Source organism: Panicum virgatum, chromosome 3N, assembly GCF_016808335.1.
Source record: "Panicum virgatum strain AP13 chromosome 3N, P.virgatum_v5, whole genome shotgun sequence".
In the NCBI taxonomy this organism is placed as follows: Eukaryota; Viridiplantae; Streptophyta; class Magnoliopsida; order Poales; family Poaceae; genus Panicum; species Panicum virgatum.
Window position 1 is genome coordinate 28573735 of NC_053147.1, and position 15558 is coordinate 28589292.

Here is a 15558-nt window from a genome sequence, read left to right on the forward strand (position 1 = left end):
AGGGAAGAGGGGGCGGGCGGGGGGTGATGGGATGGAGCCGAAGAGGAAGCCAGCGGTGCGGCCGGACGGGTTGGATAACCAAGATGACGCTCCCCGTTGATTTTTTTTTCCGTTAAAAAACCTGTATTTTGAAAAGGTACAATTTTCAAATTGTACGACAAAAATGTACAATTTTCAAATTTACAGTTAAATTGCACCCGAGTGTCGTATTATGCGTTTATAGGCAAGTTTGAATACTACTCCCTCCGTCCTGAAATATAAGACATTTCAATATTTTGGAGTGTCAAAGTTTTCAAATTTGACCAAATTTATATAATAAAGTAATAACATTTATGATATCAAATATGTATCATTAGATTCTTTATTAAATATATTTTTATAATATACTGTTTGGTGCCATAAATTTTTATGATTCTCTTTAAAAATTTGGTCAAACTTGAAAAACATTGACTCTCCAAAAATATTGAAATACCATATATTTGAGGATAGAGGGAGTAACTAAGAGATGCAATGACTTTATTTTTCATGCACCGCTAAGAAAAATAGCCACTGCAAAAAGGTTTGCTATTTTTTTATGGATTATGACCCTTTTTGAAGAACTAGCCAACAGCTATTTTGAGAACTAAAGATCAGCTCAAGATGATAATTAATGTGGACTTTTTTAGGTTTTAATACACTTTTCTAATCATCCAGCTCCCACTACCCCTCTCCTCCTCTCTTCCCATCGGACTTGGCGTGCTTTTGTTGTGTTGTTGCCCTTGTTGTGGCCGCGGCCATGGCAAGCAAGTTGAACCGTCGTGCCTGTAGGCTCGAAGGTGGGCGGGGGTCGTGGTCGTCGCCGTTGCGCGCGACGTCGGACAGGGCCTGATCAGTGACATGTTGTGCCGATGCTCCCATCCACCGTGAAAAAGGACGCACTCTATAGATCCACGTCGTGCGTCGCCGGAGGGACATTGATGCTGCACACCGCTGTGGGATGCCCATTGTCGCCGTCGTCCTTGCCCCTCTGCCGCCATGACCCTAGATCTGGGGGTGAAGCCGGGCTGTGGTGCGGGGTGGGGGAGGCAGCAGAGCGGGTGATTCTTGACAACAGCACGGGTGGGGGGAGGCGGCAGCGCGGGTGGGGAGGCGCCGGAGCGGGTGAAACCCGACGGCGCGTGGTGAGGGAGGAGGCGTGGATGGGTGGGGAAGGAGCACGACTGGGTGGAGGTGGCCGAGAGGATCCCGTGTGATGAATGTGACCGGAGAGAGAAGCTATTTTTCAGTAGGCCCCACTCCAAATAGCCCCAAATAGCATTATTTAGGGTGTAGTTTTTTGGGTGGACTATTTGCAAATAACCCAAAAATAACCCCCTGTTTGGATCCTCTTAGACTATTTGGGGCTAAAAGGTGAGAAGGACTAAAAAATAGCTTAGAAATCCAAACAGGACGAATGTATTTCAGGTTTGGGTATTAATCACATAATTTGTTAGATGTAGAGAGTACATGAGAAAAGTGATCGTCACCACTAGAAATATCTTCCATCTATCTATTCTATACTATAAAGTCTATACTATAAAGGATGAAAGAATTGAGTACAATTGTTACCAACTCTAGCCCACCAACCCCTCTATCAAAATATCTCTTTTAGGCCCACATGGAAGACCTTAGTGTTTGACCAAACCACAAAACACCATCAAAGAAAATGTTTCTGCCAAAATCTCCTTTCTTTTCTCACCACAGCGCGGGCTTACCCGCCTGCGTACCCATATCGCTAATTTTCCTCGCGACGCCGCCTCCCACCGCTATTTGCGCCGCCTCCCCAGTTCCCGGGATCCCAAACATTGAAACTTTGCTTTGGGCCGCCCATCCCGCTCCCCAGCTGATCAGGCGAGCGCGTTGGCTTCGTCCCCGGCCGGTTATCCGCACCGACTTTGCCCTCGCTTCGTGCCCAGCGCCGTGCTGACCCTCCGTCCCTGGTGCCGTGCCACCGATCCGCGCCGTCCACGGCCGCCGTTTGCGCCATCCCCGGCCGCACTGCCGCACCGCCTCGCCTCCATGGCCGCTGTTCGCGCCGACCCCGGCCACCGTCGGCGTCGCCACTGCACCGCCCCCGGCCGACGCTCCGTCCCCGGCCGCTGATCCGCGCCGTCCCCGGTCGCCGTTCGCATCACCACCATGCCGGCCCCGGCGTCGCCATCCGTGGCATCGCCGCTCCACCCCCGGCATCGCCATCCGCGCCCCGCAAGGAGGGAGGGTGACGTGTTTGCTGGTCTATTTTAGTTTGGAATGTTTCTTTTTCTCGAACACGTAGGCGAGCTGCGTATTTTTGTATGTATTAAGAGAGAAAGAGTAGTCCAATTACAAAGAGACGCTCCATACCTTGGACAAGAGCAAGGAGCGCACAACCTAAAAGTAACTTAATTTACAGAAAAACACAAGGGCAGGACCAGACGGACAGAACCACCCAACTCCCTAGCCATGGACCACCCCCAACTCGAGGTAGAGGATAGACAACCCTTTGGCCCCGTCGAACTGCCAAGCGTGCGCTTCATCCTTAAATGCCTGCACTGCCTGCTATAAGTTGGGTGTCAACCCACATGTTTCACTTTTTTATGTGCCACAGCATGTAGCCCATGATAGTTTGCATCTTCAGTAGAGGTCTAGCAATGTTTGGTAGGCAAGTTCCTTTTCATAGAGGTATATTGTAGGTTAACATGTTAGTTCGTAAGCATCTCTTCTTTGTTGGGAAAAATTACAGATATATATGTGTGTGTTTGAAAGCTATATCTATATATATTTTTAGCTTAAGAGGGATTATTGTTGAGGCCATTAAGATGACTTGGTGTTGATTGGTATCTATTGCATACCGCTATTAACATAGCTCAGCCCTGACTCTTCTGTATCTAACGTGCAGGTGGCCCTCTGGGCCAAGTGCGCCGGCACACCGCTGCTGCTGGAAGCCAGGTGCGTTTGCTAATGGCTGTGTTCACTGGTGCTTTAGGTGACTAATTTGACTACAAAATGATTTGTGTGTTCTTTAACCATGTAGACCTCAAGGTATGCTTCAACACATATTCATGATTTGAACAGGAAGGTGAACATTGGAAGCTCCTGTTTCTAATGAAGCCACTAAGGATTTAATTGAAGAACACAGGCATGTTTTGTGGTAAATAATCAGTCCTATAGCTTCTTTAAATTCTCAAAAATTACTTTAAAGAAAATTTGCTTTCTGGAACAAATTATTTTTCTGAAGATTTGTTGCAATTTCATGGTAGCAGGCCTATCCATGTTGTCTAAATGTTCATTAGTTTGTGATATGCAGGAACATGTAATCTGGTTTGGTACAGTGTCATGCGATATGATAGTGTTTTTTTGTCACCATAATTCAGGTGATCCAGATGTGGAATCCTTTGAAGACACTTATCTTGTTTTTGTCGGTGTTGGATCAGATCCATTTGAAGTGATCACAAATTCAATAAAGTAGGTCAATGGCTTCTCTGATAAACATCATTATTTTAATCCACTATTTTGTGTGTCACATTTTCTTTATGTTTCTAATTGTTAGTTGTATCTGGGAACCCATGTATAAACTTGCATGATCCACTCTAGATATGGTGATGATTTTTTCATTGAATTTCATCTTCTTTTACTGATTCATTTTTATTATTGTTCTGATTTGATCTCTTGTTCTTTCTTTTGTTGTCCGTAGTTTGTTCTGGTGACTCGCCAGGATTTATCCAATTGCATAATCCATCAAGAACAGTGAACGCGACTAGCGGCGGCACTCGATTTCGGTCCAGGTTTGTCGGCTCCCATTCCTTTCTCCATTTGATCATTCGCTCGATTTTGATCTTTATAAATATAACATTCTTGTTAGGGTTTAATTTTTTAAAACACGTACCTGTGGTACGTGCATCTCCACTAGTTCAGTAGAGAAAGATGGTAATTAAGTGCATCTCCACTAGTTCAGTAGAGAAAGATGGTAATTAAGGTATAAAGATCTTGAACAGTATATTGTGGACATCTAGATCGCTAAAAGTAGAATTGAAAACTTGATAGTTGTTTAGCAACATAGAATTTATAGTGCATCCTTCTTTTAAAAATACTAACATGTTGATGATACTATCTTCTTTCTCACGCATCTCTTTCTCCCATCGTAAAAAGAGGATAGGTATTGTTGGACATTCATAACTCCTCTTGTTTTGAATTTGGTCCCAGTTTCAAAGGCCAAAAAGGTTCCTCTAACTATTTTCCCTCCCTTCCTTACGCATACGGGTACTATGCGGCGGGTCAGTGACTGCAAGATAAGCGCAAGGGAGAGAAGAGTTGCACAATGGGTAAGTATATGCAGGACGAGGTTCAATATGGGAGGGCACATTCTAGAATCGAAGATAAGTTTTTGCAGTCTAAGAAAGTAGAAAGCGTGTGATAATGGAAGAAAGTTGACATCTTTTCTAAATGGATGGCGATTGTGAATATTACAATGGAAAAAAAATCATTTTTGCCTCCATCAACTTTGGGCCGAATCTGATTTTCCTCCCTGGACAACAAAACCGTACGTCCAGCTTCCTCGGACTCACAAAACCATTCACATAACCTCCCTGAGCGGTTTGAGGGTGAGATGGCAGTATTTTTTCTCTTTTTCTTTTATTTTTTATTTTGACTAAATATTTGAAAAATCACAGTAAATCAAAAAAATAATAAAAGGGAAATCCAATTTTCTTGAACTCCACATAAGCAAATCTACACATTGAACATATTATATGGTATAATTTAGTACAAATATTTTGCTCTAGATTTAGATATATATTTTTCTGTAATTAATTTATAGTTATAATCTCCATCGTCCAATTACGATGAAATTTTTATGGTGGTCTAATCATTATATGATTGAGATGCAGTAAAAATTTTATGATTATCGAATCATGTATGACTGTGTTATTGATTTATCTAGGTTTATCTATAGATTGGTCTAGATTTATCTAAGTTTATATAGATAAATCTATAACTCAGTCAAACATGATCCAATAATTATAAAATTTGTACTATAGCTCAATCATAAAATGATTAGCCCACCATAAAAATTTCACCATAATTGGACAATAGAAATTGTAGATATAAATTAATTATAGAAAAACATATATCTAAAACTACAGAAATTTTTTTTACTAAAGCATATCATATAATATGGTCAATGCGTAGATCTACTTATGTGGAGTTCAAAAAAATTAGATTTCCTCTTTTATGATTTTTTTATTTATTGTGATTTTTCAAAAAATTTGGCAAAATAAAAAATAAAAGAAAAGGAGAAAAACCGCTCCCACCTCACCCTTAAACCGCTTAGGGAGGTTATGTGAACGGCTTTGTGAGTTGAACGGACGATTTTGTTGTTCAGAGAGAAAAGGCAGATTCTTCCTAAAGTTGAGAAAGGCAAAAATGACTTTTTCCTATAACAATTGTGACGAATATTTGTTTTTGGAAAAAGTCATTTTTGTCTTCCTCAACTTTAGATCAAATCTGCTTTTCCTCCCTGAACAATAAAACCGTCCGTCCAGGCTCCTCAGACTCACAAAATCGTTCACATAACCTCTCTGAGCGGTTTGAGGTTGACGTGATAGCGGTTTTTCTTCTTTTCTTTTATTTTTTATTTTGACTCAATCTTTGAAAAATCACAGTAAATCACAAAAAAATCATAAAAGAGAAAATTCAATTTTGTTGAACTCCACATAAGCAGATCTATGTATTGAATATATTATATGGTATAATTTAGTATAAATATTTTGCTATAGATTTAGATATATATTTTTCTGTAATTAATTTATAGTTATAGTCTCCATCATCCAATTACGATGAAATTTTTATGGTGGTCTAATCATTATATGATTGAGATGCAGTAAAAATTTTATGATTATCGGATCATGTATGACTGAGTTATTGATTTATCTATGTTTATCTATTGATTGGTCTAGATTTATCTAGGTTTATATAGATAAATCTATAGTTCAGTCAAATATGATCCAATAATTATAAAATTTGTACTATGACTCAATCATATAATGATTTTCCCACCATAAAAATTTCACCATAATTGAGCAACAGAAATTGTAGATATAAATTAATTACAGAAAAGCATATATCTAAAATTACAAAAAATAATTTGTACTAAAGTATATCATATAATATGTTCAATGCAAAGATCTACTTACGTGGAGTTTAACAAAATTGAATTTTACCTTTTATGATTTTTTTATTTATTGTGATTTTTCAAAAATTTAGTCAAAATAAAAAAGAAAAGAAAAGGAAAAAAATTGCTGCCACGTCACCCTCCAACCGTTCAGGGAGGTTATGTGAACGGTTTTGTGAGTCCGAGGAGTCTGGACGGACGATTTTGTTGTCCAGGGAGGAAAAACAAATTCAGCCCAAAATTAAGGGAGGCAGAAAGGATTTTTTACTTTGTTTTTTAGAGGTCCTAAGCTGATTTGTTGGGCCGGACCCTAGCCAACTCGTGTTGTTTTCGCTGGGTCTTTTTTGGGCGACCTCCACTCCAATCCGGGTGTACTAGGAGGCGATATAGCTGTAGCAGGCCTCACCCGGCACCAGATATGTTGTTCATCTCCATCTGCCGGTGGCGGCTTCTCCGCCTCCGCCGAATCCCCTCCGCCGCCGGCACAAACCCCATCAACGCCCTTCTCTCCCTCAGATACTCCTAAGCTTCCCTCGCGGGGTCCTCCATCCCCGGGGGAATTTAACATTTTACCATTATAACGATCGCCACCTCCTGAGATAGCATTTTTGTTTTTGCCACTACAGATTTAGCATCAAAGAGAGAAATATTTACAGTTTTACCACTCTTACTCACGTGGCACGCTAGCACAGCAGCCCAGCCCGTCTCCTAGGTAACAGGCTAGGGGAAAAAGACCGTAGTGCCCCTGGGGAAAGACCGTAGCATCTGGCCAGGTCGCAGTGGCCGCCGCTGCCAAGCCTCCCGCACACGTGCTCGCGGCCGCTGCCGCGACCTCCGCGCTCGGCGTAGCGCTCGGGGTGCGCATGCTCGTCGCCCTCTCCCGCTCCCGCGCGCTCAAGCCGCTGGCCGACGCCACCTCCGCCACTGTCGCCGCGCTCAGGGCGCCGCGGGCCCTCGCCGCCGCATCCTCCCCGGTCGCCGCCATCTTCGCCGCCTCCAAGGCAGCATCCAAGTCCTACAAGGCCGCACGCACGCTCGGCCCCACCGCGCGCCTCCCCAAGCTCCCCTCCGACGAGCGCCTCAAGGCCGCCTTCGCCGCCGCGTCACTCCTCTGCCTGGCCACTGCCGCGCCGTTGTGCTCGCGGTGCTCAAGTCGAGCTACAAGCTGTCCAAGCACACGTCCAAGATCGTTGAGGGCTTCCTCGGCCTCCAGGTGAACAAGGGATTCAGGAACGGGATTGACGCGCTCGGGGTGGTCGTCAAGGTCGCTGTCATTGCCGTCCGCATGGCCGGCTGGCGTCGAGGTAGGCCGCTTCGTTGACCTGCGAGGGGTCGAGCAAGATCGGGTAGGGCTCGTCGCCGCCGTGCGTGATGCAGTAGCCGCCGTCGAGTGCGGTGTGGCTGGAGATGCTGGACCCGACGGCATTCTCGCGCCGTAACTGCTGCGGGGAGGCCCGGACCTGGGCAATGCGGAACCTCACCAACTACGCGCTGGCGGCCGCGGGGGACCCGCCTGCGAGGGGCGCGTGGCAGCCACGGCGGCGGCGCGGCGCTGGCGGCACTGGGAGCGGATGAGAAAGCGGCCAATGAGGAAGAGGAGGACGCGACGGAGCACACCGAGAGCTCGAATCAGGCGAAGGAAAGCCGGAAGGAGGGCCCGATGGCGGACCAGCGCCGGGGCTTCTCCGAGTGTGCCGCGCTCGTGCGCTCCGCCGATGCTGACGCCAAAGCAGACGAGGACGACCTGCGCCGCGTCTTCATGGTCTTCGACGCTGACAGCAATGGCCTTCATCATGCCCGCTGAGCGCGTCATGCCGTGGTTGAGCGCCAGCCAGAGCAGGGAAGCACCGAGGCCGAGGAGGTTGCAGGGCGCTTGCGCGCGGAGCACCGCGGAGATGGAAGCAGAGTGGAGAAGAAAGAATGCAGGGGCATCGGCGGTCATTTGCTTGGTCAGGCTGACTCGGATCCAGCGTGGAGCGATGATCTGGCGTGCCACGTGAGCAAGAGTGGTAAAAGTATAAAGATTTTCTCTCTCCGATGCTAAATCTGTAGTGCCAAAAATAAGAATGCAATCTCAGGAGGTGGCGATCGTTATAATGGTAATATGTTAAATTCCCCCCATCCGCGAGCCCTGCCTTGCCACTGTCTCCTACTTGATCTCGTGCGGACTCTCCCCGCCGCCGCAGCCGCCCTCAAGCTCTGCATCCGCTCCACCGAGAGGGCCGACGCCGTCATCGCGCTCTTCCGCAGTTATGGATTCAGCGATGCGCACATCGACAAACAGTCCGCCTAGCCTCGGTGGTCCTCAACCTCGACCCCGACCGGATCCTCTGCCCCAAGCTCGATTTCTTCGCCTCCCTCGGCGTTCAGCCCCCGAGGTTCACCACCACGCCGATCCTCCTTACGCGTAGCCTCGACAAGCACCTCGTCCCATGCATCCAGTTCCTCCGTGGCATCGTCGGCACCAACCGCGGTGTCTGCCGAGCGATCTTCCTCAATCCACGCAGCCTCGCGGCTGATCTGGAGAAGCAAATGCGCCCCTGCGTGGACACCATCCGCCGCCTCGGGCTCCGGTAGGAGTCCATTTCGAAGCTCCTCATCTTGGGGGTGGGCGTGCTCCTGATTTCGCCCGACCGCATGTGCGAGAACTTCAAGGACCTCAAGGCGCTCGGCGCGAGCGAAAAGACTACGAGCTTCCTCTATGGCATCCGCGCGCGTAGCTGCCTTAGGCTGTCTGCAGCGGCAGCCTGTAAACTATCCTCAAGTAACAAGATAGAGGAAAAAGAGCTGCAGCGGCGCTCTCTATAGCACACGGTATCAAGGCGGAAGCCTTCCCATCCGCTACTAAGAGCGGATGTACGGGGAGCGCTCTACCGGCCACCGTGGCGCAGGGCCCACCGACGGCCGTGCGCAGCGCCAACCGTCTGCTCGCCTCACGAGGAGAGAGAAGGAGGGGAGGGAACACGGTGGCGTCGAGCCTCCGCGGAGCTCGCCGTCGCAGTTGTGGAGCTCGCCGGCCGCCTTCGCTGCTCGCTGCCGCCGCGCAAGCCTCGCATCGCCTCCGGCCGACGCCACCAGCGCAGATCCGCGGAGCTCCGCCGCCAAGATTCGTCCGCACGCCGGGATCTGGAGAAGGGCGTGCGGCAGAGGTCACCGGCCGAGTAAGGGAGGGGAGGGGTGGGGAGCTGGTCGCCCTAGCCGCGCGCCACCGTCGCGGAGCGCCGTCGCCAGCCTCCGCCATGACCACCGCCGCGCGCGTGCCGGCGTCGTCGCTCCACGGCGCGGTCTCCAGCCCGCCGTGAGAGCAGCGAGGGGGCGCGCCTGCCGCAGGCCGCCGAGTCGCGAGGAGGGGCGCCGGCCAAGGCGGGAGATGGCGCCGCCGGATCCGACCGAGGAGGTAGGAGCACCGGATCCTGTCCGAACCGCCCTCCCCGCCGCCCTCCTCCAGATCCCGGAGCTCGGTCGCCGGAGCCGCCGCCGCCGCCCACCCACGCTGCCGCTGCCCGCTCGAGGAGCCAAGCCGCCGGGGGCAGGGGCGGGCACCGTGAGCTCCGCCGCCAGGGGGCCGGGGTTAGCGCCACAGAGCTCCGCCTCGTAGCCGTGGTCACCCCGCAGCGCACCCGCGCGCCATGGCTATCGTGGCCCGCGTGCCATGACCGCCGTCCCGCCACCGCGCAGGGGCTCGCGCAGCTCGCCGAGCCCGTAGAGATCCGGCCGCCAGAGCGAGGGGGGAAGAGGGAGGAGGAGGGGCAGCCGCCGGAGGAGATGGCCGGGCTCGCCGCCGGAGCGGGCCGCGGCCGGAGCAGGAGGCGCGCCGGAGGGAGGAGGGCCATGCGCCATGGCCGAAGGGATCCCAGGGAGGGGGAATAGGGAGGGAGGCCGGAGAGAGAGAGGAGGGAGTGCGTGGGGTAAAAAATAATACTGACAAGTGGGTCCCATTCCGGGTAGTTGGGATAGAGGGAGATATAGAGGATGAATGGGTGCAGCAAAACTGGACGCAGAGTAGAGAATCTTGACGACCAGACAGGAATATTCTTTATAGATGATGAATTTAGAGTACGACGAGTGCAGACAGCCTTAGTAGGGAGACGTGGCTGCGAAAGCTGGCCCTGTACCAGAGCTTTGGAGTGTCCGAGGGTGACCTGCTCAAGGCGTTGAAGAAGCAGCCCACGATGCTGCTCCATTCCGAGGAGAACATAACGAAGAAGCTGTGGTTCTACCTGGACGAGCTGAAACTTGAATTAAGCAATGTAATGGAGCACCCTGTGCTTATGGGGTATAGCGTGGAGAAGTGCATCGTACCCAGGTGCGATGTGCTGAATGTGTTGATGAGTATGGATGCAAGCGGCGACCCGCAAAATCCATATATAGGCTTAATTAAGTGGGTTGCCGCAATAACCCGCGAAAATTTAATTTATATGTGGGTTCGCGGGCTAGCCCACTTGCATCCCTATTGATGAGGGAGGGGAAGATTGAGCCAAACATCAAGTTACTTTCTGTATTGCTCGGTACTCGGTAGTACCAGTAAGTTCTCTCAGAAGTATGTGTTGAGGTATGCTCATGATGTGCCAGATGTTGTCAAGGCATATAAGGGTGAGATTAGATTTGAAGGTTTCAGGGAGAAATTTCACAATTTGACACTCAATTCGCACGCCTCACTATATTTAACACTCAATTCGCAAGTCTTTCAGAATTTGACACCGTGCTTGCGAATTCTTTCAGTTTGGGTGTTTCTCATCTTGTTTTTCCAATTTCTCTCTTTTATATTTTCTTTTCACTTTCCAGGCCAGGCGAAAAGACGACAATGCCCCTGCTTATCAGAACGGATCATGTCGAGTTCTCTCTCCCGTTCTCTCTCGCTCGACTGGCCCTCGCCCAGCCTTGCTCTTCCCCGGCGCCGGCGCCGGCGCCCGGCCTTGCTCTTCCCCGGCGCTGGCGACTGGCCCCACCCGGCCGCTGGTTAAAGCTGCGCTGCACCCGACCGCCGGCTCTACACATCGGCGGCGAACACCTGCGCGGCTGCGGAGAGGGCGGATTTGGATGCGGAGCTCCCTGTTCGTCCATGCGCCCCTCTTGGTCTCGCCGAGCGCGCGCAGGACGCGGCCGACGCACGGGTACACGTGGGATTGAAGGATGGTGCTGATCTTGGCGAGATGGAGCTCGGGAGCAGCGCCTCCATCTCAAACTAGATGGGGGTCTTCAGAGATAGCCGACAGGGAGTGGTTACGGCCGGTGAAGTTGCTGGTCTATGGGGCATGCGAACGCTGCTGCTGCTGCATCCACATTTGATTTGGATGCGGAGCTCCCTGTCCGCGGCCATGCAGGCGTTTGCCGCCGACGTGCAGAGCCAGGGAGTCAGGTGCGGTGCATCTTTGACCAGCGGCCGGGCAGGGACAGTCACCGGCGCCGAGGAAGAACAAGACCGGACTGGAGCCAGTCGAGCGAGAGGGATGAGGCAGGGATATTGTCGTCTTTTCGTGTGGCCTGGAGAGTGAAAAAAAAAATATAAAAGAGATAAATTGGAGAAAAAAAAGAGAGAAACACCCAAACTAAAAGAATTCGCAAGTACGGTGTCAAATTCTGAAAGACTTGCGAATTGGATGTCAAATTCAGTGAGACACACCAATTGAGTGTCAAATTCCGAAATTTCTCGGTTTCAGGGATCATGGTGTTTTAGTTCCTATGAAGCCATGAGACTACCTTGCTATGGCCCTATGGGTAGGCTGCATATTTGCAATGTATTAGCATCAAAGTATGCTATGACTTTCCAAAATGCGATGTGCCCATGTTACTCATTTCAGGCCATATTTTGCTCTGTTCCATCTTCATAGTGTTTGCCATGTGGTAACCTCTGTCCTAGCAAATCTAGAAATATATATAGAGCTTGTGATAATGCCAAAATAACTACTTAGATCTGGAATGCTGAACTGGTTCTTTCAATTGTTTATGCTCTTTAATCTGGTTCATTCACAAAACTAAGATTTTTGATATTTCTATCTGGAATGGCATTGGTGCTGCTATTCTTTTTACTACACACTTCAAGACTATGCTCCAATAGATAAATTTTCCAGTTTACTAAAAGTTGACAACATTCTGATTTTATTGGTCCTGAGGAATCAGCATATTTGGGTGTGCATCTACTGAATTTTGCATACAAAACTGTTGAGCATTTAAAGTAAAAGCTTGTAGCTCTGTTAAAAAAATGGCTCTTGTGGGTTTGATGCACTTCTCGAGTTGCTGTCAAACTGTAAAGTTTGTGTTTGTAAAGGTGACATTGTGTTTGAAAATGTCATTCTAGAATGAGGCTCTTGCCATTGCGAATTACAATGCTACTGACCTTTTTCTAAGCTGGATATCGGAATTGGATAACCATAGTAAATAAAACTGGTGATATTGTTTATGGTTGCATGCTTGCAGTATACCATGATATATGATGATTAAGCTGTTCGTCTGGTTCTGCATACGGCAAACTTCAAGACTATGCTCTAATAGATAAATTTGCCAGTTTACTAAAAGTTGAGAACATTATGATTTTGTTGGTCCTGAGGAATCAGCATATTTGGGTTTGCATCTACTGAATTTTGCATACAAAACTGTTGAGCATTTAAAAGTAAAAGCTTGTAGCTCTGTTAAAAGAATGGCTCTTGGTAGGTTTGATGCACTTCTCGAGTTGCTGTCAAATCTGTAAAGTTTGTGTTTGTAAAGGTGATACTGTGTTTGATGCACTTCTGGAAATGTCACCAGAACTCTGGGCGCGGCATTGCCGCGCCATTCCTAGTCTGGCCAGTGTTTTCTTCTTAATTGTAAGCTAATCGTTTGGCCAGTGTTTTCATGTAACCTTATCATGTCACGATTGCTTTTCAATGTCAGCATCTGGGAGCATCAAAGTAGTACAGCATATGCGTGAATGATTCACATGAAATTTCCACATGCTTTATTTGTAATAGGACAAGTGATTCTGATTAGTGCCTTAGTGCTCCCTGTTTTGTTTTGCTTATTCTCTGAGTAAATTAGCTTAGCCAAGAAATAGTATGGGATATGCATCCCCGTCGTGTACTACTTGTCTCTGCTGTTTTGACTACTGTGATCGAGAGAGCTACCTCAAAAACATGTTGACATTATCCCAAAACTTTTGAAGGAAGAAATATTACAAAAATCCAGCAGGCATGTCAAATTTTGACTTTAGACGAGATATTACAATCTTCTAAAAGGGCATCAAATACTCATGCAACATTTACATAAGGAGTGTCATAGGGATCAACCATCCACAAAATCATGGGTATGCCTATTTCTGTGAAAGTACTCCAATTCTCACTTTGGAATTTCAATCGAGAAACTATGTTGCTGTGGAACCTCTATTTCCTATGTCAAAACCAAGACTTGGGAATGAATAGCCTGTACGTAGAAATATCAGATGCAAGTTGAGAAGGCTACTTGTAACTGAAAGGATTGACTTCTCAAGTTCAACTTTGGAAATGCCATATGAGAACAAGACCAATACTGCCAATGAGGAGGCAAGAACTGAAGCTTGACCTTGATGGGTTTGGCAATATTTGGCAGCTTGTAAATACTCAACATGTGCTAGTCAAATCCTAAGAAAGCAGTGCGCTAATCGATTTGGTAATCTCTATTGTGTACAAATGCTTGATAAGAATCCTAATAATTCTGCATTGTAACAAGTGGTCTGATACTTGGATTCACAATGTTACATTTGGAAATCAGGTGTTTAGTAGGAAGTAATAAGCAAGACCTTCGTTTCTTAGTTGATTGCTATAGCTGGGAGATTTCCTACAGGAATAGTAGGATATTAGTACTGCCTAGAATCAACTGGAGTAAAACGCTATGATGCCCCAATCAGCTTTCACTGAATGTGTACATATTAAATCAAATTCACATTGTCAGTAGCTACCCATGCTAGGGAGCAAGGCAAAGCTGGCAGCTATGATGTTTATAAGAATTCATACCAAAAAGTAAGGAGCGCAGTTGGTAACTGAAGTACGAACATAAGAACATACCTAGGAATGTCTTGGATGTTGCAATCAGGCCATATCTGATCCCATTGATTTCTGTAACTTGATGATGATTTAGCAGATAAAAAAATGAATCTTACTCTTATAGCAATAATCAATGGCATTGTATATTCAAAAAAAATTTCACACCAGGTGGGCTTGCAAACAACCATATTTGGAGAAACTATGCACTGAAGCATTAGGACAACGAAAATTATATCTGTAATTTCATGAAGAAATGAGTAAATCTCAATATTGTGAGGAAACTTGCATCATGCTCCCTTGAATCAGAGTCAATTTTCCATATTTCAAGCTAAACGAGCTTTGCAAGTTCTACTCGGCTCAAACTCCTGAAAACAAGCTACTTAATGAGCACTTATCTTGGATGCATTTCCTCAAGCAAATGTTGTGCATAGTGTGTGTCGACGCCCCCTATGGCCCTACGTCTTTATGGGGAGCCGCACAACACTGCTGCCACTTTCCTTCTTTGTCGCGGGATCTTGCACAGTGCCGGCGTAGACGCCGCAGCTTGCAAGCCATGTGTGGGGGTGTGGACAGCAAACAGCAATCGCGGAAGAGGCTGACGACCTTTGAGGATGAAGGCACAACAACTTTGATCGGTGACTGCTGGAGGGATGGAGGACGGGTGCGGAGGAGGGTTAGCCAGCTTGGTGAAAGCAGTGTCGCCACGACGACACTCGCCGGAGAAGTCGAAGTTGCTGGCAGTTGAGAGCAAGGAGAGGGAGACAAGGTGGGAAGCTCGATGGTGCTGGTTGTGGTTGAAGTGGATCGGGGAGAGCTTCCTCTTGCGCCTCGACAGCCGCGGGAGGCGAGGGGATGCAACTATGGTCAAGGCGGCGGCGGCGAGTCCAGTCCAGCTCTCATGGAACGACGGAAGACGCCGAGGACGAGCACAGGACGAAGTATCTAGAGAAACGCCAGCTCAACTACATTAGTTGTGGACAGTTCGATCAAAATCCAATGGATGAGAATTGCCAGTGACGTGGTCGAATGAGAAGCCTGAGCGTATGGTGCAGATTTCGTTCGTTGGAGATTCTAGAATAAGGTTCTTGCCATTGCGAATTACAACGCTACCGACCTTTTTCTATGTTGAATGCCTGAATAGATAACCATGGCGAAAATAAAGCTCGTGAATTTGCTTCTGGTTGCATGCTTGCAGTATACCATGACATATGATGATTGAGCCGTTCATCTGGTTCTGCATACAGCAAACCTCATGTCAATCACTAATCTGACGCACCTTTTGTATTACAACCAGAAGGGCGCGCGGGGTTCGTGGGCTGATTTGGGCCTGTTTTCCTAACAAGTGATCAGGCCTGTTTTTTTTAGGAGCCCCCAGCACCCCACGTCCCCACGACACAC

The 15558-nt window shown here is 47.9% G+C and overlaps 1 pseudogene; it reads left to right on the forward strand.

The window, feature by feature from the left end:
* Positions 1–2460: 2460 nt before the first annotated feature.
* On the forward strand, positions 2461–7487 carry LOC120667720 (annotated as a pseudogene).
* Positions 7488–15558: the final 8071 nt, after the last annotated feature.